Source organism: Zootoca vivipara, chromosome 10 (assembly GCF_965207765.1).
Source record: "Zootoca vivipara chromosome 10, rZooViv2.hap1.1, whole genome shotgun sequence".
NCBI lineage: Eukaryota > Metazoa > Chordata > Lepidosauria > Squamata > Lacertidae > Zootoca > Zootoca vivipara.
In genome coordinates, this window is record NC_142593.1 from 14,352,855 (window position 1) to 14,379,599 (window position 26,745).

Consider the following 26,745-nt stretch of genomic DNA (forward strand, 5'->3'; position numbering starts at 1 on the left):
TCATGGTCGAGGTGAAATTTTATTGAAGGACCTCCTGATTGGCAGTCCAATTTCTTGGCCACTCTGCTACACCATCTCTGGTTTTTAATACAAGATTCAATCCTGGATCATGTGAAATCAGATGACTAGATATGAGCAGTGTGTGTTGTTGACCTCGCTACTGAGTCACTCACATTCACAACTCTTGTGATCTGGATCAAAAATAGATTCCATACCAAGGAATGTGGCTTCCCATCAGGGTTGAATCCTATCCTTCATTAAAAATAGTGCTAAGCAAGTGTCTGTAAAACTAAAAAAAACAGTAAGCCAGTGGTCTGAGGAAGTCATAAAGGTGAAGAGCGATCCCTCTGGTGAAAAGTCTACATCACAATGGAATGGCAAAGAATTCGGCATCTCCTGAGGGGTGAAAGGTGTTGAAGTTTCCATACCCTCCAATATTTCTCCAAGGAAAATAGGGACGTCCCATTCCATAATGATAATTTTACTCTTTATACCCCACCCAACTGACTGGGTTGCCCCAGCCACTCTGGGCGTCTTCCAACATATATAAATACATAATAAAACACGAAACATTATAAAAAAAAACACACACAACCCTTTACAGGATTCCCTCGGGGGTCAGATAACTCCATACTCTTCAACATTTCTCCAATAAAAATAGGGACGCCCTAAGGAAAAGCGGGACGTTATTGGATCGAATCAGAAACCAGGACAGCTTCTCTAAATCAGGGACGTCCCTGTAAAATAGGGACATTTGGGGGGTCTGAGGTTCCTGTGCACACATTTAAATGAAATTAGTTACACCTATTGCCATACTCTGGGAAATTTAAAAAAGAACTTTGGAAAGCAAATGTCCCCTTTAAAAGGCAATTATATGCATCTTTGTCTTAAAATCATTGTTCCGCACCAAATATTCAAATACACAATTTCATACAAATGTTGTGTCTGCTGATCCTAGACGTTTAAAAAAGAAAAGAAATAACCCGTCTAGTCTTACCTTGGAAGCACCGCGCTTCAGAATTTTAAATAGAAACTATCGTAGGAGACCTTCAGCAGTAAACAAATCCTGGTTTTGCCTTGCAACTAGAAATTTAGCAGTCATAACCACGACATCTTCACCTCTTGGTAATGTGGGCTTTTCTCCTGTTGTTTTCCTAAGAGGCCCACACAATGGCATCCCTGAAAGATCATCTGGATCAGTGCGTCCTGCGCATATTGGGTTCTGTTTCATTTCCCCTCTCCAGTTTGCCCACCAATAAAGCTACTGGATTGCCACCAGAGAAATTTCATTTTTCATTGAAGTGTCAGAAAGGATTTAGGTCCTACTTCTGCAGGGAGCCCAATTTCCATAATGCCGCACTACAGTTTCATTATTCTGATATTGGTTTATTTATGTGGTTCTATTTTGTTATTTTAATTATGATGTTTTTGTACCTTCTCGACCATCATTTGGCGAAGGGCGAAAAGGCAAACTTTAGACATGCTTTAGACTTTAGGCTTTTCTTGTGGCATTCATTGACAAGAAGTATGCACAAAATTATTTTGCTTCACTGTGGTGTATTTCTAGAATATCGATGGAAATTGGAAATTCAGTGCAGAAGTTGGGATGTGATTTTTTTTTGCAAGGCAGCAAGCAGAAGGCAAAGATCAGTATTGTTCTACAGGATTAGCAATCTGTTATATAAATGTCCTGCGGTAATCTTCACAAACAGCAGGGACCCAGGCTGAGTGAGCCTTAGCCATTGCCTGTTACTTTACGATTACTTCCTTCCGATTTTTCAACCCAGAGTAAAGAAATATTATGGAAGTAATAGTGCATAGTGAATCCAGTCTTGGGTGACAGTTCAGCAAAGGAAATGAAACCACAATAAAATTCAAATTCTGTAGGGGAGTTCCCGTAGAAGGGGGGAAGCGTGTTGGCACATAAGGATGTCCTCTTATGTATTTTATTCACCTTATTTGGGTGTTCATTCATATGATTTTAAGAATCGTGTAGAAGGGAGAGAGGGACCATGCTCACTGGCTCACCTGTTTGGGAAATCTGGACTGTGTTAGAATCACTTCTGCCTCTAGTAGTGTTTTCCCCCAATCCACCTCCATCGTGGAAATAGCTGCCAACCACTGCCTGTTTGGTCACCCAGCTGTTTGTTTCTATAATCAAAACCCTAGAAATTAATAAATGGTGGGGTTTTGATTATTTGGGATGTGAAGGGAGAAATCAGAGAATTCCTGGGCTAAGCCTAAGCAAAATGGCCTGGCCAAGCTAGGGCCTTTAAGAAGCCATTGAGGGCCATTTGCAGTGCAAGAGAATTGTCCTTCTCCCCTTGTCCTGAAGTGTCAACAGAGACTGGGGATTGACAGGTTGCCAGGGCAACTGGGTATGAGTTTTTAACAGGCTGTTCTGGGAGGAAGAAGCAGGAACAGAAAATACTGGTATCCATCTTGGGCAGGCTGGCTGAAGGCTGGCTTGGACACCATGGCAGCACTGCTGTGGAGGACAATGAAATGACCATGCTGTGAGATCTGGACTCCCTCCATGCAGACTGAAGGTGAAGAAACCATATTTCTTAAAACTATGACAGTCTCCGCCATGTCTCAATTCTCCAAAGGACCACAGGCCCTGGGTGTCACGGTCTGGTCGGCGGGCGTCAGGACCAGAGGCAAGATGGTGGTGGAGAAGCAGGAACAGGTGCAGGGCTGAGGGTCCAGCAGCAGGCAGTTGCAGGGTCAAGGAGCAAGGCAGAGACGAAGGTCCACGGGGCAAGAAGCAAGGCGAAGGCTCAAGGAACAAGAAGCAAGGCGAAGGTCCAAGGGTCGAGGAGCAAGGCGTCGACAAGGCGAGGGTCCAAGGAACAAGAAGCAAGGTGAAGGTCCAAAGGTCGAGGATTCAGGCGTCAGCAAGGCAAGGGTCCAAGGAACAGTAGGCCAGATGCAACCAGGCAGAGAAAGTGTTGCTGTGGCCAAGAGCTGAAGGGAAAATGCTGGGCTTTTATCCCTCCCAGCTCCTGCCACCAGGTGCAGTGAGATCTCAAGTGGCCCCACCTGGGTGACTACTCCTTGCCTCTCCAGCACAAGCTGAGGACTTCACCTGTGTGGCCATGCCTTGCTTCTCCAGCACAAGCTGAGGCAGGCCCCAGTCCTGCAAAGCACTACAGGCCCCAGAGCCTGACTCCTGCCCATACTCCTGACACTGGGTAAGTGCCTGGAACCCCCTGAGATCTTGCTGCAGCTCAACAGACAGCTGGAGTGGTACCCAACTTTTGTAACACAGCTGCCTCCCACTGCATGTTTGGTCACCCAGATGTTTCTCCCTGTAATCCTGTAATCAAAAATGGAAAGAAGTGGTCACCGCGCTTGTGTAGCGGCACTCGGATTAATTTGCAGTTTGGCAACAAGGAATGCTGTAGCATCTCTTTTATGAAAAATAGCAACTTGACAATAACAATGTCCTCTACAAGGGAAAGAAGCCGGTGTCCCAGAGAGGCGAGAAACAAGCATACACCGTCCTTTCCGTAACCTCGTTGCCAGAAATGGATTGTGTTCTTGCTGAAAGGCAAAGCGGCCCTAGTGATATATTAATGATCTGTTATAAACTATGAGAGCAACTAAATCCATACTTTAAAATTACAACAGAGCAAGAATAGTTGTCCAGTGATACATGTCCTCTATCCTAAGCATTTGTTTGTTGGACGGCAATATCTTAAATCTGAACAAGGAAAATGAATAGGTAAACACTGGCAAATAATTAGACCTTTGTTCTGCTGTTAGAGAAACGCGTATACAATGGTACCTCGGTTCTCAAACGCCTTGGTACTCAAACGCCTTAGTTCCCAAATGCCAAAAACCCAGAAGTAAGTGTTCCGGTTTTTGAACTTTTTCGGAAGCCAAACATCCGATGTGGCTGTCGGCTATTGTTTCCGGGGCACCTGCACCAATCAGAAGCTGCGCCGTGGTTTTCGAACATTTCAGAAGTCGAATGGACTTCTGGAATGGATTAAGTTTGGCGCTTTTGTTTTTGCTATTTATTTTGCGTTTTGGTTTTTGAGGCTTTTTCGGTTAATATGTTCTTCTGACTTTGTGGACGATAATTTTTATCATCTACAATACTGTCTTATCTATTTTTGGATCAATGGTCTTGTTAGATAGCAAAATTGATCCAATAACACCATATTAAAATGCTTACTTTATAAAAACAGCCATTTGCACAGGGGTCAGCAAACTTTTTGGGGGAGGGGGCTGGTTCACTGTCCCCCAGACCTAGTGGGGGGCCAGACTGCGTGCGCAGGAGTGCTTCTCTCTCTCCCCCAGCCCCTCCCCTCCCCCTGCCTACCTCCTCTGCTGTTCTGCCTGCGATTGGGAATCGCCTCTCCTTTTCGGGCCAGCTTTCCCAGGCGCCAGGCATAGGGCCAGCAGGCAAGCCAAGTTCCAGCCCACAGCGCAGCCATGGAGAGAGGCCGGCAGGCAGGTGGGGAGGCTTCCTATCAAAGCCCAGCCCCGTTCCTCCACAGGGTGGGGAGAAGCCAGGAAGAGGGAGGGAGGAGGGAGGAGACGCCACTGCAGTGAGGGGGAGTGGAAATGCAAAAAAATGGCGATCGCGCCAATCCAAAACAGCGATTGCAGAACCATCTGCGGGCCAGATCCAGAGGGCAATTGGGCCCGATCCGGCCCGCGGGCCTTAGTTTGCCGACCCCTGCACTAGCACAACTGGTTTATTTTCTGCTTCCATAACAGCTAAGTTTGTGTGGAATTCAGTGAAAAGCAATCATGAGCTCTAAGCCTCTATTGGCGTTTTCCCAGGTACCGAACAGTTCACAGTAAATCAAGTTCATTGAGGGAGACTGTTTATTCAGAATACTTTTGCAAATGTCTTGACGCATTCGATACGCTCTCCTACGCTCAGGCGAGTTGAAAAACAAAGCTATTAGAACAGAAGCTCGTGTGATTTCTTGGCAGCAGCTGACTGCTGTCAATAAACATGGTATGCCAATACCTGCCATATTAATAATACAAGGGTGAAGGCAAGAAGAAGAAAAATCTGCCAATTGATAAAATACCAGGCTAAATTGGCTTGTCTATTGAACAGGGCATGCATGCGTTTTCACTTCCTAACTTCTCCGGGTAGCAAAGCAGTACGAATTCATACAAAATGTATAGCATAAGTTTTTGCTTTTTTTAAAAAAAATAGATTCTGGAATGGGCACACATAGCTGGAATATTTCTCAAGTAATCTGAGCAATGCTCTTTGGGTAAAACCACAGCCGGGCATGTGCTGCTCCCCCCCCCCCGGTGTGCACACACTGTATTTTGAAAGCTCTTTTATGATGCACGAAAGCAGCTGTTTTGGAGCTGAAATGGCACCAGGCTTTTTAAAACGCCGTTTAAACTAGGTATGCTACAGACTATTTCCATCTGTGCTAGACTGTTTGGTGGAGCTTTGGGAATGATGGTGTTCACCCACATTTTGCAGTGCACATAAACCCCAGTAGAAGATTTAGCTCAGCACCTGGCAGTAGTTTAAACAGGACTGTTTTCTTGCAATGCAGCTGTGGCTGGTAGTGCCATTAAAATAGTAAAAAGCAAAATGTGTATTTTAAAAACATACCAGTTACCAGGGTCACATCCCTCATTACATTTTCTGGAGAGGCTTTAAGTGTTGTTGTTGTTTAAAAAAATCCCAGTGATTTTGAAATGGAGAGGGTCTTCATTGGATTTTATGAGGAAAAGGTGAGAACAGGTACATGGTAACACAATATTAACAGTAGTGTTCAAACGTAGCCAGGCGCATTTTGCACCTGACTATTGTCCACTTGCGACCAAGTGAAGATGCCTGTTTGCCAGGATGGCATCTGACGTCTCCAATGGCGTTTGAAACTTCCATTGTTCTAGGCACATTTTTTGCGACAGGGAATTTGATTAATGTGAGCCATTTCTGAGCTCTGGGTGCAGTACTGCGTCTGAGATTTCGGATTAAAACTGAAGAGTGGAAGGAAAGGAGGAGCTTTTTCTGCCTCCCCACTTCCAGCCACTCTCCGAAGACCGTAGAAGAGACCCTCTTAAGAATATTAAGGGGGTGACCCAAACTGTATAGACATTAATTCATGTGTGCGACTACAGTGGCAAGAATGCTACTTGCCCCAAACTGGAAAGCAGAGGAAATCCCAGTAAAGGAAGAATGGATACAAAAACTGATGGAATATGCGGAAATGGCGGAACTTACCTGAAAAATAGGAAATCAAGATAACAAACTTTTTATAAAAGAATGGAAATGGTTTACTGAATACTTAAACTGTAAACAGATAAGAACATTGACAGGATTATTGTAATAACCTGCAGTTTCATAAGAGTATATATTTAGAGAAGATAAACAAATGAGCAAATAAAGTTAATTAGGATATGCAGAAGATATTAAAAATAAACTCAAGGGACCACAGAAGTCAAGTTTTGAAATGTCAAAATGATTGTAAAATCAGTGAAATGTATAAACCTGAAATGTATAAATAAAAATTGAAAGAAATAAATAAAAATAAGGCTATAGAGCCATTTTGTCCCCAAATGGCAACCAGACATTCTGTTTTGGTGACTGTAACCTTGGTTTAAGGAGCCATTTCGCACGTAGCCCATATATCTTGGGTTTCTAGCGCCAATTAAGGATCTTTGAAAAGGCAGTAGTAACTTGTGACTTTTCTTCTCTGCGCGTAGCTAAGAAGCATCGGTTTTTTTCATCAAGTCTTTCTGTTTCTTCATTACATTTCAGGTTTGGGGGTCGCCTTTGGCTCCAGCGAGCCAAGTTGGAGTGTTTCAGCACCACCACATCCACCACCTCCACTGTTAATCTAAAGCTCGCTGCCGAAATGACAACCGGCGTCAAAGGTATGGCCTCCGCTGCAAGTAAGATGTTTCCCGATGTTCCAGTGAGAATGCTTGAGGGGAGGGGGTTGTCTTTGTCCGTCCTTCCGTTGGTGCTTTGGTGAGGTGAGGTGAGCCCCTTTGGCACTCGGATGACGCGGGTGGTGGCATGCTGCTGGCCCCATGCCTACCGTGTTTCCCCTAAAATAAGACGTGCCTCTAAAATAAGCCATGGCACGATTTTCGAAAGGAAAAAATAAATAAGACATCCCCCCAAAATAAGACGTGTCGGGGCTCGAGCGGGAGCCGGCAAAGACAGGCGCACCGCCGCCGCCTCCCTCCCTCCCCGCCGGGCCGCTGCTGGGTCGGGGCTCGAGTGGGAGCCGGCAAAGACAGGCGCGCACTGCTGTCTTTGCCGGCTCCCGCTCGAGCCCTGACCCAGCAGCGGCCCGGCGGGGAGGGAGGGAGGCGGCGGCGGCCGAAAAGGACAATGAGCGGCGGCCAGCGGAAGGAGGAGCCGGCGTCGCATCCGCAGCAGCACCTGGTGGCCAACGGCGGTGGCGGCGTTGGCGGCGCCTTGAAGGGCTTGCTGTGGGGCAAAGCGCTGCGGAGCGTTCCGCCTGGGAGGACGTCGGCTGCGGCAGCGGCGGGCCGAGCCTCCCAGGGTAGTAGCTTAAAAAAAAAAGACATCCCCTGAAAATAAGCCATGTTGTGTTTTTTTGGCAGAAAAATAAATATAAGACGTGTCTTATTTTAGGAGAAACACTGTATTCACTCCCTTTGCTGCAGAACAGGAACATGGAGTGACCAGGCTGTGAGCCTGGTGAACTGTGAAGCAGGTGTGTTCAGCAGCCCCTTTTGCAGAGCATATGGATGTGCCGTTTGCATGTGTGTAAGCCCTCTGGAACCCATCAAAATGAGGGTTGTGCTCAGGCTTTCTACCGACAATTCAGATGGCCGCGTGGAGGTCAGGAGTAGGGCAATAAGGTGCCTCTCTCATCCTGTGGGTAGTGACTGACTGAAACAAGCTTCACAGAGTATATGGTGGGGAATTCTTTGTGAGGCATCTCTTGGGTTCTTGTTATACATTGTGTTGGCTGTCTGGGAGAACTTCCTGTCAGTTTGCATTCCTTAGTGCAGAAAATATTGATCTAGTACTTGTAGAGATATTTCCTATTCTACTTAATGCAAGAGGGTTCTGGAAGCTTCTCCATGTGAAAGAAGCAAGCAGAAGGTTCAAGGTGTTTGGGTTATTCCTTCAGAGAAGCTGAGTACAGCTGGCTTAAACTGGTTCTGTTATCTCTTCTGTCAAGGTCATGTTGACTATAATAATAAGACCAGAAGGAGCCTGGGTCTTCTCTTTCTCTTTCTATCTCTCTCCTTCTGGTGTGCTGTTCTGTACATAAATAGTGTTAAGGTTTAGGCTAGTTATTGTAAGTTTAAGTTAAGTCTGCTGCAACTGGATTTCTTATGGACAGGGCCAATCCTGAATGTATGGGATTTGTGACCATTATGCTCATTTGCCTTCAGTAGCAGTAAAGCTCTGCTGGATGAAATACAATTGCCTCACTGCCTCAGGTCTATTTTGGGGGAATCCTGCAATGTGTTTAAGTTTTTACTCTGCTAACTATTCATTGGAATTTGCTCTGGCTCAATATTGAGTAGAATTCCATGACACTTCCACCCCTTTCCCCAAGAAATGACCCCCATTTTCAGCAACAAGAGAAACGTAAAATAGCTTAACAGTGAACAGAAGGTGATTGAACTCAAGGAGATTGAAAACATTTGGTTTGTTTTCCAGTTTGTTGCAGTTTAACGTTCTGTCCAGACCTGGAAAAACTGTGGTTTATCTTTACTATGGTATACTGAAACAAGCGAACTTCCTAAACCATGGTTTGAAGTTGGCTTATTTCTGCAGACCATCGTTTGTCCGGGTTTGGACATACCACAAAACTATGGCTACTCAGAATGGAACTGAAAGCTGAGGATTGCCTTCTTGAGGTCATGATGGAAGAGGAGGCAACAGCTGACAATTTGGAGGCTTGTTCTGCAATATTTAGCCATAACTTTGCTTTGTCTCAGAATGCAGCCATGTTTCCTTTAGGTCATTGTTCTTCCCTTAATGCTTCAAGAGGTGGTTGTAATGCTCCTCTTGAAGAAACTTCTCTTGAACTCTCATTATTTCTCTGCCTATCGTCTAGTAGCAAATCTCCTTTTGGCGGGCAAGATGCTTGAGGAAGTGTACTTAAAAGCTTCAGGTGCAATACTGATTTTTCTGGGCCCATTTCATTGTGGCTTCCAACCTGGTTATGGAATGGAAATCCCTTTGATTGTCCCCGATGACTGATCTGTGCCAGGCGTGTGATGGGGAGTGCATCCCTGATTATTCAACTGGATCTCATGACTGAAAGAAAATTGGAAACACTGTTTCTCAGAGGATTTGCAAGTTGGTTCCAGAAGGTTATGTTGCTGGATTGGAATTGGGCATCATAGTACTTGTTTTATGGTATCCCACAGAGTTCTGTTCTGTCCCCATGTTACTCCAAGTCCAATTCAAAGTGTTGGTGCTGACCTTTAAAGCCCTAAATGGCCTCGGCCCAGTATACCTGAAGGACCGTCTCAACCCCAAGCGTTCATCCTGGACAATGAGGTCCAGCTCTGAAGGCCTTCTGGCGGTTTCCTCCCTGTGAGAAGTGAGGTTACAGGGAACCAGGCAGAGGGCCTTCTCAGTAGCGGTGACTGCCCTGTGAAATGCACTTCCATCAGATGTCAAGAAGATAAAGAACTATCTGACTTTTAGAAGACACCTGAAGGCAGTCCTGTTTAGGGAAGTTTTTAATGTTTGATGTTTTATTGTGTTTTTTATATTCTTTTGGGAGCTTCCCAGAGTGGCTGGGGAAACCCGGCCAGATGGGTGGGATATAAATATATCATTATCATTATATTATGGGAATGGTCATCTGGAGTTGGGCGCTATCCATATGTGGAAAACACCCAACTCTGCTTTCTTCTTTTCATTGGAACCTGGTGTAACTGTAAATAAATAACAGGTGGATGGAGTCAGTCACGGACTGCATATGGGTTAGTATATAGATAATTACAGACAAGACCAATGTGCTGTTGGTCATTCACTTGTCATCTGAGGGGAACAATATTCAACCTGTTCTGAATGGGATTGTGTTCCCTCCTAAGGATCAGGTCTGCAGCTTGGGTGTGACTTTAAATCCCTGGTTGCTGATAAGTGCACAGGTGGCATTCATAGCTCATATTGCCTTTCATCGGTTCTGGCATGTACGCCAGCTGCACCCCTCCTTGGAGAGATGTAGTTCGGTCACAGTTCTTCCATCTCCAATGACATCCTAAGGAACAGGGCATGAATTAGTTAGGGTTCACATGAATGTCCTCACTTCTTAATTCCAGCTTCCTACACATAAACTAAAATGCATCGATCCTTTGAAATGTGCACTTCTCTGCATTTTGCAATGTTGTTTGCCCATCAAAATCGGGACCAAAATGTATGTCTGGGGAAAGTGTGTACACTAATGTGTACAGTATATTAGTGAAAGCAATGCGTAGAATATTATATCACGGGGAAACGGCTTGCAAAAAATGTGTATATCGGGCAACAACATGTACAAAAATGTATGAATGAGGAGAAGGGTACATGAAAATGCTTATGAGGTTTTACATAGATACTGCTATTTAAAAATTGCAAATTGGTTCAGAAATGCAGTGAACTGGATATAAGATTGGAGAAATGAGAAACCAGGATTGCTGGATTGTTCCATCCCTGTACATCACCCATGGAGCTCCTTTGAAAAAAAGCTTTTTGCAACTATAGCTGGCACATTTGGGCTGACCACTGAGAACGTTTTACACCAGTGCCTAAATGATCTCCGCTGTCTGCTAGTTTGCTGCTAGGTGCAATGCAAAGTGCTAGCCTTGCAATTCCCATCATTCCTGACCACTGGTCTTGCTAGCTAGGGGTGTTGGGAGTTGTAGTCCAAAAAATAGAGACCCAAGGTTGGGAAACACGAGTTTAGAGCAGGCTTCCTCAACCTTGGCCCTCCAGATGTTTTGAGACTACAATACCCATCATCCCTGGCCACTGGTCCTGCTAGCTAGGGATCATGGGAGTTGTAGGCCAAAAACATCTGGAGGGCCGAGGTTGAGGAAGCCTGCTTTAAAGGCTATCTATTACCTTCTTCTTGAACCTGCCCATCAATTATAGTTTTTTATCAGAAGCTCCTCTTAAGTTTATTATAACAAACATTAGAGCAAGGGATATTTTTGCTATTAAATTCTATAAAATATCAAGGATTGGTTGTATTAAGTCTTGATTTAGAGCAGGTCCAATTGAGGCATGGCTGGCCTCCTTATTTGGTCAAGCCCACATCCAGTTGGCCTATATCAGGTGTGGGTTGGGTCAAGTAATGGCTTAGCCAAAAAAGGGGGTTGCAGGCTGTTTGTGGTCCTTTGTAAGTCTTGAAGATTTGTAGTGCTTGAAGAGAGTGGTGTAGTTAAGGAGGATTGGAAACCTTTTATAAAATACTTAAAAAGTGACCGTAAACATATTAAAAGACAAGTGGGATTTGATTAATGAACAGCAGTGAACTATGTCTTTTGTAATAACATGAAGACGATAGGGTGCAAAGTGAGTCATAATATGCAGCAATATTAGAAATTATGGGGAAACCACGGAGGAATGGAGGGGAAGTCAAATGCTAGTTGAAAATTATGGAGGAATTTAAGATGTATGTGTATTAAGCTTGTAACCTTTTGAAAATTAGTATTCTCGGAAGCCCCAGCGATCAGCTGATTGTCACGGCTTCAAAGCACTGCATAGGGCTCTAATAATCAGGGTTTCAGGGGACCCTGTGCAAAGTTTTGAACCTCTCAGGGGCAAAAATGGGTCACCTGACATCATCATGTCGGGTGATTGACAGGCAGGAAGCCCCTCCCACCTGGCAGACGTTGCCAGCAGTCCCCTGGTTTACAGTGTCATTAGTCTATTTAAAAATTTATATGAATATCAGAGATGTACATGGCATTTCACAGAGGATCGTAGAAGCTTACAATTTAAATGTTGACGAGAGAGAATGATGAGACCAAGCCAAGGGCAACTAGGGAAGAATGCAAGCAATATTGGAAAGAGGGAACACTCTATTAAATGGTTCCCCTCGCACAAATATGTTTAGGATCATAGAGTGTGGCTTTGTATCCTAATGGACAAAAGAATATAAAAGAACCACACAAAGAAGGCAATGCTTTTCAGAGCCAGCGGTGGGCAGATATAAAATGAAGATTTAGCGTTTCAGATTTGAGATTTTTAAAAGCTCTGACAATCCTATAGAGCTGAACAAGGAAATCACTCATATCAAACACAAGACAGGAAATGTCATGGTAAGCCGAACTGATGCATTTTCCACCAGCCTGACACTCTTCTTTGTACATTGTTGCCATCTGAAAGGGTTTCTGAACTATCTGAATTCATACCAGTCGGAGAGAATGAGCGGGAACCCTCTTTCCTCCAATTCGGATACAGTAATGCCCTTTTTCCATTCGGAAAAAGGTAACTGAAGTATTTGGGCTTGTCTGCTGCTGTGATCTTAGAACCATGCGAGACATCAATGTCTGTGCTGTAATAAAGAAGCAATTGCTGTGGTGTAGCAGGAATGTGAAACAAGCTTTTTGCTGGTGGGGGTGGAGGAGAAGGGCTGAAAACACATGAGAGAGCAGCGTCTCCTTCTGCAGGCTCAGAAGTGGGGAGGAAAATGAGGATGCCAAAGACCTCAGTTTTAAAACTAGCTTCCACAAACATCAAGATTTAGAAGTCCACGTGGCCACCCATTTGCTGTGATCTCTGCCATAGGAAGGGACTTCATCTGCTTCCCAATAACCCACAAGTTATTTTCTGAAAATTGCAAACCATCTTCTTTAACCACTTTGTTGTGCATATTTATTTGTGAAAAATGTATTCACTTCCAGTAAACTCTGCTCATATTAAAGCCCAGAGGCTGCCCTGTATACCGTGTTTCTCCTAAAATAAGACACGTCTTATATTTATTTTTCTTGCAAAAAACACACCACGGCTTATTTTCAGGGGATGTCTTATTTTTTTATTTTTATTTTTTTAAGCTCTGTTGGGGCTCGGCACAGCGCGCCGCTGGCTTTGCCGGCTCCCGCTCTGTCGGGGCTTGGCAGGGCGCGCGCGCTACTGCTTTTGCCGGCTCCCGCTCAGTTCAGTCGGCAGGGCTCGGCAGTTCAGGGGTCCGCAGTTCAGGGGTCGGCAGGGTGCGCGCGCCGCTGGCTTTGCCGGCTCCCGCTCTGTCGGGGCTTGGCAGGGCGCACGCGCTACTGCTTTTGCCGGCTCAGGGGTTGGCAGGACGCGCGTGCCGCTGGCTTTGCCGGCTCCCGCTCTGTCGGGGCTTGGCAGGGCACGCGCGCTACTGCTTTTGCCGGCTCCCGCTCAGTTCAGTCGGCAGGGCTCGGCAGTTCAGGGCTCGGCAGGGCGCGTGCGCTGCTGCCTTTGCCGGCTCCCGCTGGGTCAGGGCTTGGCGTGGCGCGAGCTGCGGATCGCGCAGGGTCCTGCTGGGTCGAGGCTCTGCGCGGCGCGTGCTGCAGCTTCTCCCGGCTCCCGGTCCGTCTGCGCTCCATGTGGCGCACGTTGCGCATCAGCTTCCTGACAGGAAAGGCATCTCCCTTTTCCTGTTCCTTACGGAAGCGCCATCCAGACCTGCTCCAGCACGGTAGGGTACCGGTACCCCAACATGTCTTATTTTGGGGGGATGTCTTATATTTTTTTGCCTTTAAAAAATTGTGCCATGTCTTATTTTTTAGGCCCGTCTTATTTTGGGAGAAACACGGTACTTGAAGGAATGTCTTCACCCCCATCGTTCAGCCCTGACACTGAGGTCCAGCTCTGAGGGCCTTCTGGTGGTAATAATAATAATAATAATAATAATAATAATAATAATAATAATTTATTACTTATACCCCGCCCATCTGGCTGGGTTTCCCCAGCCACTCTGGGCGGCTTCCAACAAAATGGTTCCCTCACTGTGATAAGTGAAGTTACAGGGAAACAGGCAGAGGGCCTTCTCGGTAGTGGCACCCGCCCTGTTAAACGTCCTCCCACCAGATGTCAAGGGAAAAAACAACTATCTGACTTTCAGAAGACATCTTATGGCAGCCCTGTTACGGGAAGTTTTAAATGTTTGGTGTTTTATCATGTCCTTAATATTCTGTTGGGGCAACCCAGTCAGATGGGTGCCATATAAATAATAAAATTATAATCAGTGGGTACTACTCCCCTCTCAGTTTTTCTGGAATTAATAAAATTGTCAAAATTGTCATAGGGAAGTTTTTTAACCATGTTATTTGCATTAATTCAGTGTTAAGATACATTTCCAAATTTTTATTTTGGTACTGAACAGAGTACAGTCATACCTTGGTTTGCGACCGCAATTTGTCCCGGGGAGCTGGTCGCTCCTCGAGTTCGTCGCAAACCATGGGGCTCTTCTGCGCGTGCGTGAAGCACCGATAGAGCACTTCTGCGCATGCATGCGCTGCGCAGATCACTTCTGCGCATGCATGCGCTGCGCAGATCACTTCTGTGCACCCGCACGCTGCGGAACCCGGATGTAAACACTTCCGGGTCCGCGGCAGTCGCAAACCGATCGGTCGCAAACAGAGGCGGTCACAAACCGAGGTATGACTGGATGCACATATGTCCCAAGAGTGTATCGTCATGAAAACTGTGCTGCTATTTCCGGCACAAAGGACATGATAGATCTTAATAATATGCCAGCTCTTTCCTATGTTGGTGCCATTTTGCACCATGGGCACCTATAGTGTAGGACACATCTGCTTTTATTTCCTTTTCAGCTATTGTTAAGGGTATTTGATCTTCTGCGCAGGGTGTTATTAGACTGTGTATCTCCTAGTGCAGTCTTTCAAAGTTACACAGTAGATTGATGCTTTTTTCTCAGACAAAGGAAACCAGTGTCCAGCATCTGCCCCCACTCCAATCTCTCAATGAGCTGCCAAAAACCCATTCATATCTTCTAGTTTGTAAGTTTGCAGTATACACATACAGTACTGAGATCTAGCTTTGTGTGAACCCCTTTCTGTTCGGATTTTATAGCACAGTAATAACCCACCAATAGTTGTTTTGGGGAAACAAAAGTTTGGACAAATTGGAAAGTGGCTCAACGCATATGCAAGGTCAGCCCAACATAGGATATTTTGATATGGAAGAGGAAAAAAGAGGGGGAATAAAGGAGCTTTATAATAAGTTAGGAACATAAGCGACCTGCTGGATTAGGTCAAAGTCCCATCTAATCCACCATCCTCTTCTCACAATGGCAACCGACTGCAGACCCTCCAAGTGTCCCTATTTTCCAGAGACAGACCCATCCTGGTTTCTGATTTGATCCAGGAATGTCCCACTTTTCCTTAGGACACCCCGATTTTCATGGGAGAAATGTTGGAGGATATGGAGTTATGCAACCCCTGAGCCAAGGAGATAAGCAACTGTACATTCTTCTTTAGAAGAATTTTTAAAATGTTTACTAGGGAAGTTCTTTAATGTTTAATGTTTTATTATGTTTTTATATATGTTGCAGCCACCCAGAGTAGGGAAACCCAGTGAGATGAGAGGTGTATACATATTATTATTATTATTATTATTATCATTATCATTATCATTATTATTATGGAATAGGACATTCCTGTTTTCATCAGATTAATGCTGGAGGGTACACAGCTGTGAATGAGAAGCCTGCCTGTAGATGGCACTTAGCATGGATTGACTTTAGAAATATGTGCATCTGAAACTTAAATCTTCTGTATTTTCACACTGGTAAATTAGTCTGGATGTCTTCACCTGAGGGGTTCCTTACAGCCCCATGATTCTTGATTGTGAGACAGAAGTTTGATCAGAAGAGGATTAATGAAACCAGGAGGAGTGGTGGAGATTATCTTGCCTTGATAGCTCTGGCAAGAGTGGTCAACTGCCTGCTTTTGTTAAGGTGATTTGTCTCAATGGATGGTTTCTCCTTGAAAGGACAGAGCCATTTGGGAAGCTAGGCTTATCCTCCCCTCTCAAGCTGTATTGCATGAGTGATAAAGAGGGCAACAGTCTTGTGTGAAGGGAGCACAGAAACTTACCTCTCTGTGAGAACCCAGTGTTAAGGCACTTTTGAAACCTTATGTGGGTAAGGAAAAAGGTAAAGGACCCCTGGGTGGTTAAGTCCAGTCAAAGGCGACGATGGGCTCATCTCACTTTCAGGCCAAGGGAGCCGGCGTTTGTCCACAGACAGCTTTCCAGGTCATGTGGCCAGCAGGACTAAACCGCTTCTGGCACAACAGAATACCGTGACAGGAGCCAGCGCACAGAAATAGTATTTACCTTCCCGCCACAGCAGCACCTATTTATCTACTTACACTGGCATGCTTTCGACCTGCTAGGGTGGCAGGAGCTGGGGCAGAGCAACGGGAGCTCACTCCGTCATGCAGATTTGAACCATCAACCTTGTGATCAGCAAGCCCAAGAGGCTCAGTGGTTTAGACCACAGCACTACCTGCATCCTGAATAAACAAGCACACAGTCATTGTTAGGTCCCCCCGCCATTGTGAGGCTCAAAACAATGAAGATGATGCCTCCCCAGCTGTTGCCATTGGCTGTTGGTTTATTGTGATGTCACAAAAGCACTTGGCAACTGAGTGGGTATCAAGGCAGGCCAAGAGGAAAGCCCTTTTTTATTTCCAGCAGGACGCACCTGGCAATGGATGTGACATTCAGCACTGCCCAGGTTTCTTCCACTTGGAGGAGGCAAAGTGGTGAATGGAAGGAGGCAATCCTCTGGCAGTGGGATGCTATGATAATAAGGCAAGTTTATTTGCTTGAAGGCTGCTGGTATCTGTGGTTGGAAGCTGGAGGACGCCTCATGATGGACCTAACAGTAGCTTCGGGCACAATGGGACACTGAGGGAAACCAGAGCGCACGGAAACACAGTTTCCCTTCCCGCTGCAGAAGTACCTATTTATCTACTTCCCCTGTCGTGCTTTTGAACTGCTAGGTTGGCAGGAGCTGGGACAGAGCAACGGGAGCTCACCCCGTCATGGGTATTCAAACTTCTGACCTTCTGATCGGCAAGCCCAAGAGGCTCAGTGGTTTAGACCACAGCACCACCCGCGTCCCTTATGTGGGAGCAGTGTTGATGCTATGACATCCACCCACCCCCCATATTTTGTTTGGTCTGCTTTCATTAATAAAACATTATCACAGAAACCCCATAGGTCTCCAGTAACCATGTTCAAAGGAAGCAAACCCCATGGCACGAGGCGTACCCACTGAAATCTCTTGCCACTCAGAGACTGCGGTGCATGCTATATCATCGGATATGTTTAACTTGACTGAAAGAGCATGCTGGTATTTATTTCGGAGTTGCTGTTCTGTGTGCTGTTTTGGTAACAGTGGTTTTCACTGAGGAAAATAAAATTCCAAGTCTTTGTTCCCCCTGCACAAGGAAACTTGCTTTCAAATCAGGTATGCTCGATAAAAGACACAGTTGCTATATAGGTCCTTGGCAATCTCAAATTCTTAAGATGCAGGCTACGCAAGGCCAACAAGATGAAATATGTAAGTTTATCTTTAAGCGTAATGATATCATTGTAGTGCTTGCTTCTAAGAATGGGGGTGCCGAAAACACAGCTTAGCATTCATAAGGCACTCTCTCTGTGTTATTATCTTTGCCCCTCTCATCTTTGCAACAAAACTGGGAGGTAAGTTTAATATTGGAATTGATAATTATGATCGCCACCAAAAACGTACTAGAATGGCCCCTTCCATTCTGTGAACTGTTGATCATTGAATAATTTTCCCCCCAGAATCACTTTTTAATAATGAATGAGTAATCTGATTTATTTATTGACTGGGCTTTTTTCTCCCTCGCTGCCACAAAGTTTTAAAATGCCATTCAAATGCTTCCTATCAACAGCCTGCTAGACCTAGGCTGGGCTAACTGTGCTGCATGGATCAGTCCTGATCAGCGCAGAACATGGATCTTGCCTTTGGGATTAACATAGACCCCTGCTCTGCATTTTTTTCAACAAAAAAAATTCTTAAAATAACCTTTATATACCAGCTTTATCTCCCTAGGATCTCAAGGTGGTGTGCATGTTTCTTCCGCTTCTCCCCATTTCATCCTGTGAGGTGGGTTAGGCTATTTATTTAATTTCTATACCACTTTATATTTTAAAGAAAAATCTCAAAGCGGTTTATAGGATATTAAATCAATGAAACATAAATAAAGCAATCTTGTTAAGAGATTGTGGCTGGCCCAAGGTCACCCAGTGAGCTTCCTGGCGGAGTGGGGATTTGAACCCTACTCTCCCGTGTCCTAGTCTAACACTCTAACCATGGGGCTACCATTGAAGGTGACCTGGAAACTACAACTAATTCAGAATGCGGCAGCTAGACTGGTGACTGGGAGCGGCTGCTGAGACCATATAACACGAGTCCTGAAAGACCTACATTGGCTCCCAGTACGTTTCCAAGCACAATTGAAAGTGTTGGTGCTGAAGGAGCGTCTCCACCTCCATCGTTCAGCCTGGACACTGAGGTCCAGCTCTAAGGGCCTTCTGGTGGCTCCCTCCCTGTGAGAAATGAGGTTACAGGGAACCAGGCAGAGGACCTTCTCGGTGGTGGCGCTCTCCCTGTGGAACACCCTCCCACCAGATGTCAAGGAAATAAACAGCTACCTGACTTTTTAGAAGACACCTGAAGGCAGCCCTGTTTTTAATGTTTGATGTTTTATTGTGTTTTTAATATTCTGTTGTGAGCCGCCAGAGTGGCTGGGGAAACCATAAATAATAAATTGTTGTTGTTGTTGTTGTTGTTGTTGTTGTTGTCGTCGTCCTCCTCCTCCTCCTCCTCCTCCTCCTCCTCCTCCTCCTCCTGCTAATGATTGAGAAATTCCCAGTTAAACATTGTCAGAAACCCCGGGGTTTCTTGGAGAACAGTTTGAAAGCTGCTAATCAATCTTGAAAATACTTACGGATTTTGGTGCTTCGTTATGGATTAGTAGCAAGCCCCAAATCTCGTAGATGAGATGCTTTTGTTCCAGGGCACTCCTGGAGGAGAGCATCTGCCTTCCGAGGACACTTCCCATGCTCTTGTTTGCGCACTGAACCAACAGCGTGGGAAGCTGCCATGTGGATGTGCCCTAAGATAACCATATGCCATAGAAAACTGTGCAGCACTTTGTTGCATAAACACTGGGTATTTATTGACGGGGCTTGAGTCGGCTTGGCAGCATCTGCAAACACCATCGTGCAAAATAACACTTGGGCTGTCAGGATCCCTGTTACCCATTGCTGAGGAGTACCATATTCTTAGAATTATTCATTTGGTTATTATTATTATATTTATATTTGTACTGCACCCATCTGACCGGGTTGCCCCAGCCACTCTGGGTGGCTTTCAACCAGTGCTTTTTTTTCCCCTAGAAAAAGAGGCACTGGAAATCACCGTGAAGTACAGTAAATGCCACACTTTTTAACAACAATAAAAGAGGTGCCAGTGTTTTGTACCCTTGGGTACCTCCTGAAAAAGACCACTGCTTCTAATGCATATAAAAAAATAAGAAAACATTTTGGAGGATTGCATTTGGGCAGAATATCTGTTTGGTGATCTTCCCTTTTTTGTGGGTAATAAACTGTGAACAGGAGGAATGAAAGAGTCAGCTTTCTGTGACTTGCAAGGTTCTGCAGCAAGCTAAGAAGCAGGGAGGAACCCCAAGCCAGGTATTTGTGTATCGATAAAAGCACACCAAAATTGAAAATGCCATTTGAAAAGCTTGCAGAACACATTGCCATTCACCACGAGAGAGAGTGGGCCCTCTCTTTCCGTCTCTAATTCCGTGTTTTGCTGGTGCTACGTTGAATCTTTGCTTTGGATGGTGATAGAAACCATCCCCTCATGCTAGAATAAGCACTTGGATCTGTGCCCAAAATGCCTGGGGTTATTTGGATGCGTCGATGGAAGCATGCAGCGATGATTGAATTTGAATCTGTTAGGAGAGCAAGTATTCCTTCATTTGCCAAACAGCAGAAATAACCTAAGCTTATGAACATAGGGTACTCTGCACAGATGGCTGTGGAGCTGTTGCAGTTGAGAGACTGTTACTAGGCTTCCTCCCCCCGCCCCCCATCTCCCACCCCCACCCTTAAGAGAGTTACACGCAATACATGTGTTGCCATCAAACCAGCTTCTGGATGCGTATTCTCTGTCTTTTCCTTTCAAAGAAGTTTTTAGGGCATATTTTACCTGACACGGAGCTTACCAGGGCAAGTGACTTTTTTTGAAGTTTAGATCTGAAGTCCATAATCTTACTCAAGGCCCAAGGCAGATGACCTAGTATCCCCTCCCCCTCCCCCAGTTCTTTTAAAGAAACTGTGGTGGGGTGAGTTCCTCCCGAAAACAGCAGGGCATCACACAGAGGTTTGGAAGAAGGATGCTACAAGAGGATTTTGCGCCCGGGAGCATCTTCCTTTTGCTTAAATGAGAAAGGAATAGATTGGTCTGCAGAGTGCTCTGCCCTTGAGGGTTTTGCTGCCTGCTGCCGCAAACAGAGGCACAACTCTCTTTGCCTGCTGTCTCGCTTCATTCTCTCTGGTGCCAGACAAGGGTTTGGAGGGTGGGGGGGGGGAAGGAGTTGTAAGCACATTATGGGGCAGCGTGATCCTTCTCTTGGGAAGCTGCCAGATTCTCAGCTCTCCAGCATCTTTCCCCCAACCCTAGTTCATGCAGAGAGCAGCACTGGTGTGTGTGGTTTTTTTTTAGAAATCTGGAGACGTCCCAGCGATCTGTCTCCAGCGATGAGGATAAAACTGAGTGACCAGGTAATAAAGCAGAGCTCACCTTTATGCTCAGGTGGACTATGAGGTTGTTGCTTCTACTTGAAGCAAATCACCGAGACTGGAAATGCTGCTTTTCTGGGAGACCGACACTGGAAAAATGACAATGTCTCCACACAGCACCACTTTGGCAAGGTGGGTACCAGGAGCTTGTTGAAGTAAGGATAGCACAAATGTAGCCAAGAAGCTCAAATCATAAAGGTAAAAAAGGGGGTAAACTACTGTGCACTTGCTTCACTAGAAAATAATAATAATAATAATAATAATAATAATAATAATAATAATAATAATATATTATTTATACCCCGCCCATCTGGCTGGGTTTCCCCAGCCACTCTGGGCGGCTTACAACAGAAAAATGAAATAAAACAATTAAACATTAAAAGCCTCCCTAAACAGGGCTGCCTTCAGATGTCTTCTAAAAATCTGGTAGCTGTTTTTCTCTTTGACATCTGATGGGAGGGCGTTCCACAGGGCAGGCGCCACCACCGAGAAGGCCCTCTGCCTGGTTCCCTGCAACTTGGCTTCTCGCAACGAGGGAACCGTCAGAAGGCCCTCGGTACTGGACCTCAGTGAACGATGGGGGTGGAGACGCTCCTTCAGGTATACTGGACCGAGGCCATTAATCCTCTGGCAACGCCCTTTAGCCTCAGTTTTCTTGCCTGGTAAAATGAGAGCCACGACCCCCATATTGGTCTGTTATGAGGATACATTAGAACAGGGAAATGTGCTTCTCTGAGGTGTGGAGGAAAGCTGGGCTACGAAGACAAGCACATTATTTGAAAATAGATAAGACAAAGCCATTTGTTTACAGTGAGATGGTTCTAATGTTCTCCTTGAGAGATGTGCGACAGGATTGTGTTTAATCTATTTGAAAAGTGAACGAGAAATTACCGTTTTCAGAGTTGCAAATGACAGCGATACCTGCAGCAACTAATCCAGCTATGTCAAGATGATGACTTCATAAGTACACCCCTTCCTTCACCACAGGCTTCTGCATCGGGAGAAACGTCTCTGTAACCAATTAGTTGTTATGACCTTTCCTGGGTTCTTGCATTGTCCTCGGTCACAAAAATAGACAGCTGCCTTCAGTGACTAGAGGCATGTATTGTTAGGGGGGGGGGAGAGACTCTGTGTCACAAGAGATGAGGGTGACAACGTAGGAAAAACTGTTCAATCAATTTAACAGGCTCTGCTCCCTCGGGGAAGGCAAGCTGGAAATGTTCGCGTCATTCGCTCTGGGCCAGCGCGGCTGTGAGTAACCTCATACTTCGAGTCTGTCTACTAATGCATGGATGTTGCACATGAGAACACTGAAGGGCACATCAACACATGCCTCCCCCCCCAAAACATTGGTTGATGAGCCTTTTCCAGGTGCCGTTTCTGGGTTGTTGTTTTTATTATTATTTGTATTCAAAAATGGGGGCAGGGGATAGAATTCCTTTCAAAGCAAAGTGTGGTGCTCCAAATAATAATAATAATAATAATAATAATAATAATAATAATAATAATAATAATTTATTTATACCCTGCCCATCTGGCTGGGTTTCCCCAGCCACTCCCCAGCGGCTCCCAATAGAATATTAAAAACACGATAAAACATCAAACACTTAAAACTTCCCTAAACAGGGCTGCCTTCAGGTGTATTCTAAAAGTCAGGTAGTTGTTTATTTCCTTTACATCTGATGGGAGGGTGCCCCACAGGGCGGGCGCCACTACCGAGAAGGCCCTCTGCCTGGTTCCCTGTAACCTCACTCCTCCCAGTGAGGGAGCTGCCAGAAGGCCCTTGGAGCTGGACCTCAGTGTCCGGGCTGAACAGAGACGCTCCTTCAGGTATACGGGGTCCTTCACAGTTGATGAAGTGGGCTTTGGTATACATCAAGCTGCAGAGGAGGGAGATGGCAAGAAGCAAGGCCACTTGATCCGCTTTGCTGCAGAGACCAGCTCAATCCTTGTCATCTGGCAGCAGCTGTTCCATCAGGCTGCAGCAGAGAGAGAGGCAGGACTGCAGGTCCCACTTGGTTCTGTTGGCTGTGACATCAGTTCCTCCCACTCAGCCAGTTCCAACTGAAGCTCGTCATTGTAAGGTAAAGGTAAAGGACCTCTGGGCGGTTAGGTCCAGCCCAAGGCGACTATGCAGTTGCAGCGCTCATCTCACTTTCAGGCCAAGGGAGCCGGCGTTTGTCCACAGACAGCTTTCCGAGTCATGTGGCCAGCATGACTGAACCGCTTCTGGTGCAACAGAACACCGTGACGGAAACCAGAACACACGGAAATGCCGTTTACCTTCTCACCACAGTGATACCTATTTATCTACTTGCACTTTGACGTGCTTTTGAACTGCTAGGTTGGCAGGAGCTGGGACACAGAGCAACGGGAGCTCAGCCCATTGCGGGGATTCAAACCACCAACCTTCCGATTGGCAAGCCCCAGGGGCTCAGTGGTTTAGACCGCAGCGCCACCTGCATCCCTCTTATTGTAAGAGGTATTGGGTGACTTTAAGAAGTGGTTGTGTGTGTTTCCTTGTTTTCCTTTTTTCGCTCCATCTCTTTTTTCACCAGTACCATGTATTATGTGTCAGGGGTTTCCAAACTGTGCTCCATGGACCATTCCCACACTGTCCAACTTTTCCAGAGTCAAATTCAGGACGTGCTCCTCGGTAAGTCATGTGACCCATGCCATACTCTCAACTCCCAAAAACTCTTTTTCGGGGTGAAATCTCACGTGGTGAGCAAAAATGCATATTTTTGGGCACCACACAAGATCACGGCACCCAAAAGGTGCTTGGGGTGTGTGTTGTGTGTGTAAGAACGTGGCACAAGAATACGTAAGAGCGTGGCACCTAAAATGGTCGTCACGATCTTGTGCTGAAAAATGGGATGTACCGTTTTTTTCAGAGGCACTTGGGAGGTATACGCTCCTTCATTCAGGTGGTTTGCAGCGTTTGTGTGAGGAACACTTACCTTTTGAATTCCATGGAATTCAGATTGTTGATATAATAAAATACAATATATAGCAGAAATAAATAAAAAGTAATAAAAATGCAATTAAAAATCATACAGTACCTACAGTATGGAATTGCAGTGTGTATTTTCCTTCTTCCATTAGTCACCATGTGTAAGACTGTGAGGTAAATTGTGGGTAAATTGTGGTGTTTTTTTGTGTTCTTGGCAACCTGATTTGATGTAATATTGGTCATGATGAGAAATTCCTGAAGTAATGGAAGATTATTATTTTTTTAAAAAAATACTTATTGGGAAAGATAAAGCCTATTTACAGAGGCTTATGATTAACCTTTAAATCAAATATAAGTATTTTAAATATACGTCTATACAGGCCCCATTCTAGGCAGCTTTGAAAATTAACTGCAAAATTTCCTTTCTTGTGTTGTGTGTGACATGAAGAATAATTGCTTTAATTCTCCCAACTTGTAATCTATAAACACTGAGTTATGTTAACTGTCTTGAGATGGGCCAGGTGGTGATGTGGAGCTTTAGGGAAAAAATAGCATTGGCTCTGAAAATGTTGCAGTACATTGAAGCAGGCAGCGCTGATTTCTGTCTCAAGTTCATTTCTAGCCAAAATGCTGGAGACACTTGGCCAAACCTGCAAAATACTGTTGTTGTTTTTCAGATAGAGATCTGATAAACAAATCCAACCTTTTACGCTGAATTAAATTTAAATGTTTTTTTCAAAAGAAGTGAAGAGGCGCCGCGCCCTGCCTGCCTGCCTCAGCCCTCGCCATAAAAAAAATAACCAAAAACAAAACACACTTCACCAACCTCAATTTTTATTTCTTTGTATCCAAATAAAAACCTTCCATCTGCCTGGTTTTATGTCCAGAATTGTTCATGGCAATCTATTCATAACATCAGCAAAGTTCAATAGCAGGATCAAAACTGCTCACATTGACCAAAGAAGCGTAGATAACTATATGGTTTGAAATTGTGCCACAGAATGCATCCTTAGTGCAGAATCTGGGTGCTATCGTGCAAAAGCTGAACACTCATTTCAAAACAATAGCAGATTCCCTGCTAAATAAAAAAAATTCCTTCAGTAGCACCTTAAAGACCAACTAAGTTTTTAATTTGGTATGAGCTTTCGTGTGCATGCACACTTTTTCAGATACGTGCATGCACACGAAAGCTCATACCAAAATAAAAACTTAGTTGGTCTTTAAGGTGCTACTGAAGGAATTTTTTTATTTTGCTTCGACTCAGACCAACACGGCTACCTACCTGTAACTAGATTCCCTGCTGTTATTGCCAAGAAAACCTCCAGATGTGAACAGCTTGGTGCTTCTGCCAGAGGCCTCAAGAGTGGTGTTGAGAATGAAACTCCTTACTTTTGGCACAGATACCTGTTAACCCACAAAGCATCCTAAGTTATGCAATAAAAGGGCTAGCAGAAAATATGGACAACTGAACTTAATTTACTGACCCTTTTCATGCAGTGCTGGACACAATTTGATCCTATGAATGCATCAACATGGCCCCTGGGCGTTCTCTCTTTCTCTTTGAGTGGAGATTCGCTCCCATTAGAAAGCTGCTCTTCCGACAGGCAGAATGAGATTGATGGAAATGTTATATTTTTCATACAAATCAATATTATTCCTGTGCTGAGCCTTGGAGAGGTTAGATTCTGCTGTCTTCACAGCTGTGAAATGCAGTGCGCATAAAGTCGGCGCGGGTTCATTAAATGAGTATGTTTATGTTATCCAGATGGCCTCCAAGAAGAATGGCCACTTCACCCTTGTGCTCTTCTTATAATTCTGGAAGGTGCCCAGGGAACACCTGGGGGAGGGGGTCAGGAAGAGATTTGTGAGGGAAATGTCTCCCAAAAAGACAATGTTGGTTTATTTTTCAAAAAATAAAAGCCAATACACATTGGAAATAAATCCACTTAGTGCATCTGCTCTGTAATCATCGTGCCATGCTTTTGGGGGCAGTGCCTCTTTTCTAGGGGTGATGCCAGTTCCAGACATTCAGATTTCATGCAGCTTTTGTAACCTCTGAAGGCCTAGTTCCATAAATGTTCCCCTGGTGTTTCCTTCCGAAAGCCCAAAAAGCTTCTGCCCATTTCAGAGAGGGAGGCATGATGCTCTCACGGGTCCAAAGTCCCTGCTGCCCCCTTCCTGCAGCCTGCTTGGATTTGAGAAGGAGAAAGGGCGGCTCCAGCTTCCTGTAAGAGGCCTGGAACTTCCTTCCCAAACCTGGGAAGCTTCTGCCCAGCTTAGGGAGGGAGCCGCAACGCTCACACACACAGTGTCAGACGCACAATGTCCCACATCGCCCTTGGAAGCTGGTGTCTGTTCCCCTGCGAAACATTTCACCAGACGCCACTGGCTACTGTTGACCTTATATTTTGTGGACCTTTCAAGTAGTAATGTTCTTTTTGGAAGCCGACTTCCTGGGCTGAAATGTACTTCCAGATATATGAATTAAGATATCTTCTTTGGCGATTCCTCGTAGCCGAGTAAAATGGTCTTCCATAAACATGGCTTTAAAAGTGAGTCCGTAAGGGACTGTGGAGGCCAATTCTGGATCCACATGTCCTTCGACGTTAGGGACGTAGGTTTCCGGGCGGGAGTTGATCACAGTGAGGGTTTGCCAAGCGTGCCTTCCTCTTAGCACATTTCTCCCTTTCGTCCTGAGTTTGAGCATCTTCAAAACCCATGACGCCTTTGCTAAAGGCTGTTCTTCAATTGGAGCACAGTGTTTCCCAGTTATCAATGTTTATACTACATTTTTAAAGACTTGCCTTGAGAGAGTCTTTAAATTTCTTTTGTTGACCACCAGCATTACGCTTTCCATTTTTAAATAGAGTAGTTGCTTTGGAGGGATGCAGGTGGTGCTGTGGTCTAAACCATAGAGCCTAGGGCTTGCCGATCAGAAGGTCGGTGATTCGAATCCCCACGATGGGGTGAGCTCCTGTTGCTCGGTCCCAGCTCCTGCCAACCTACCGGTAGCAGTTCA

At 45.2% G+C, this 26,745-nt stretch overlaps 1 protein-coding gene across 3 annotated transcripts in view; it reads left to right on the forward strand.

Annotated features, from left to right (window-relative positions):
* The window catches only part of MARCHF3 (membrane associated ring-CH-type finger 3), a 175,341-nt gene that overhangs the window by 12,496 nt on the left and 136,100 nt on the right, over positions 1-26,745 (forward strand). Inside the window, exon 2 of one of the 3 annotated variants that reach the window (XM_035100021.3) lies at positions 6,755-6,888. The exons of 1 other annotated variant lie outside the window; for it this stretch is intronic. The gene's annotated coding sequence lies outside the window, so the exon portion shown is untranslated. The remainder of the gene's footprint in view (positions 1-6,754; positions 6,889-26,745) is intronic. One more of the 3 variants, XM_035100020.3, reaches the window with a different exon arrangement.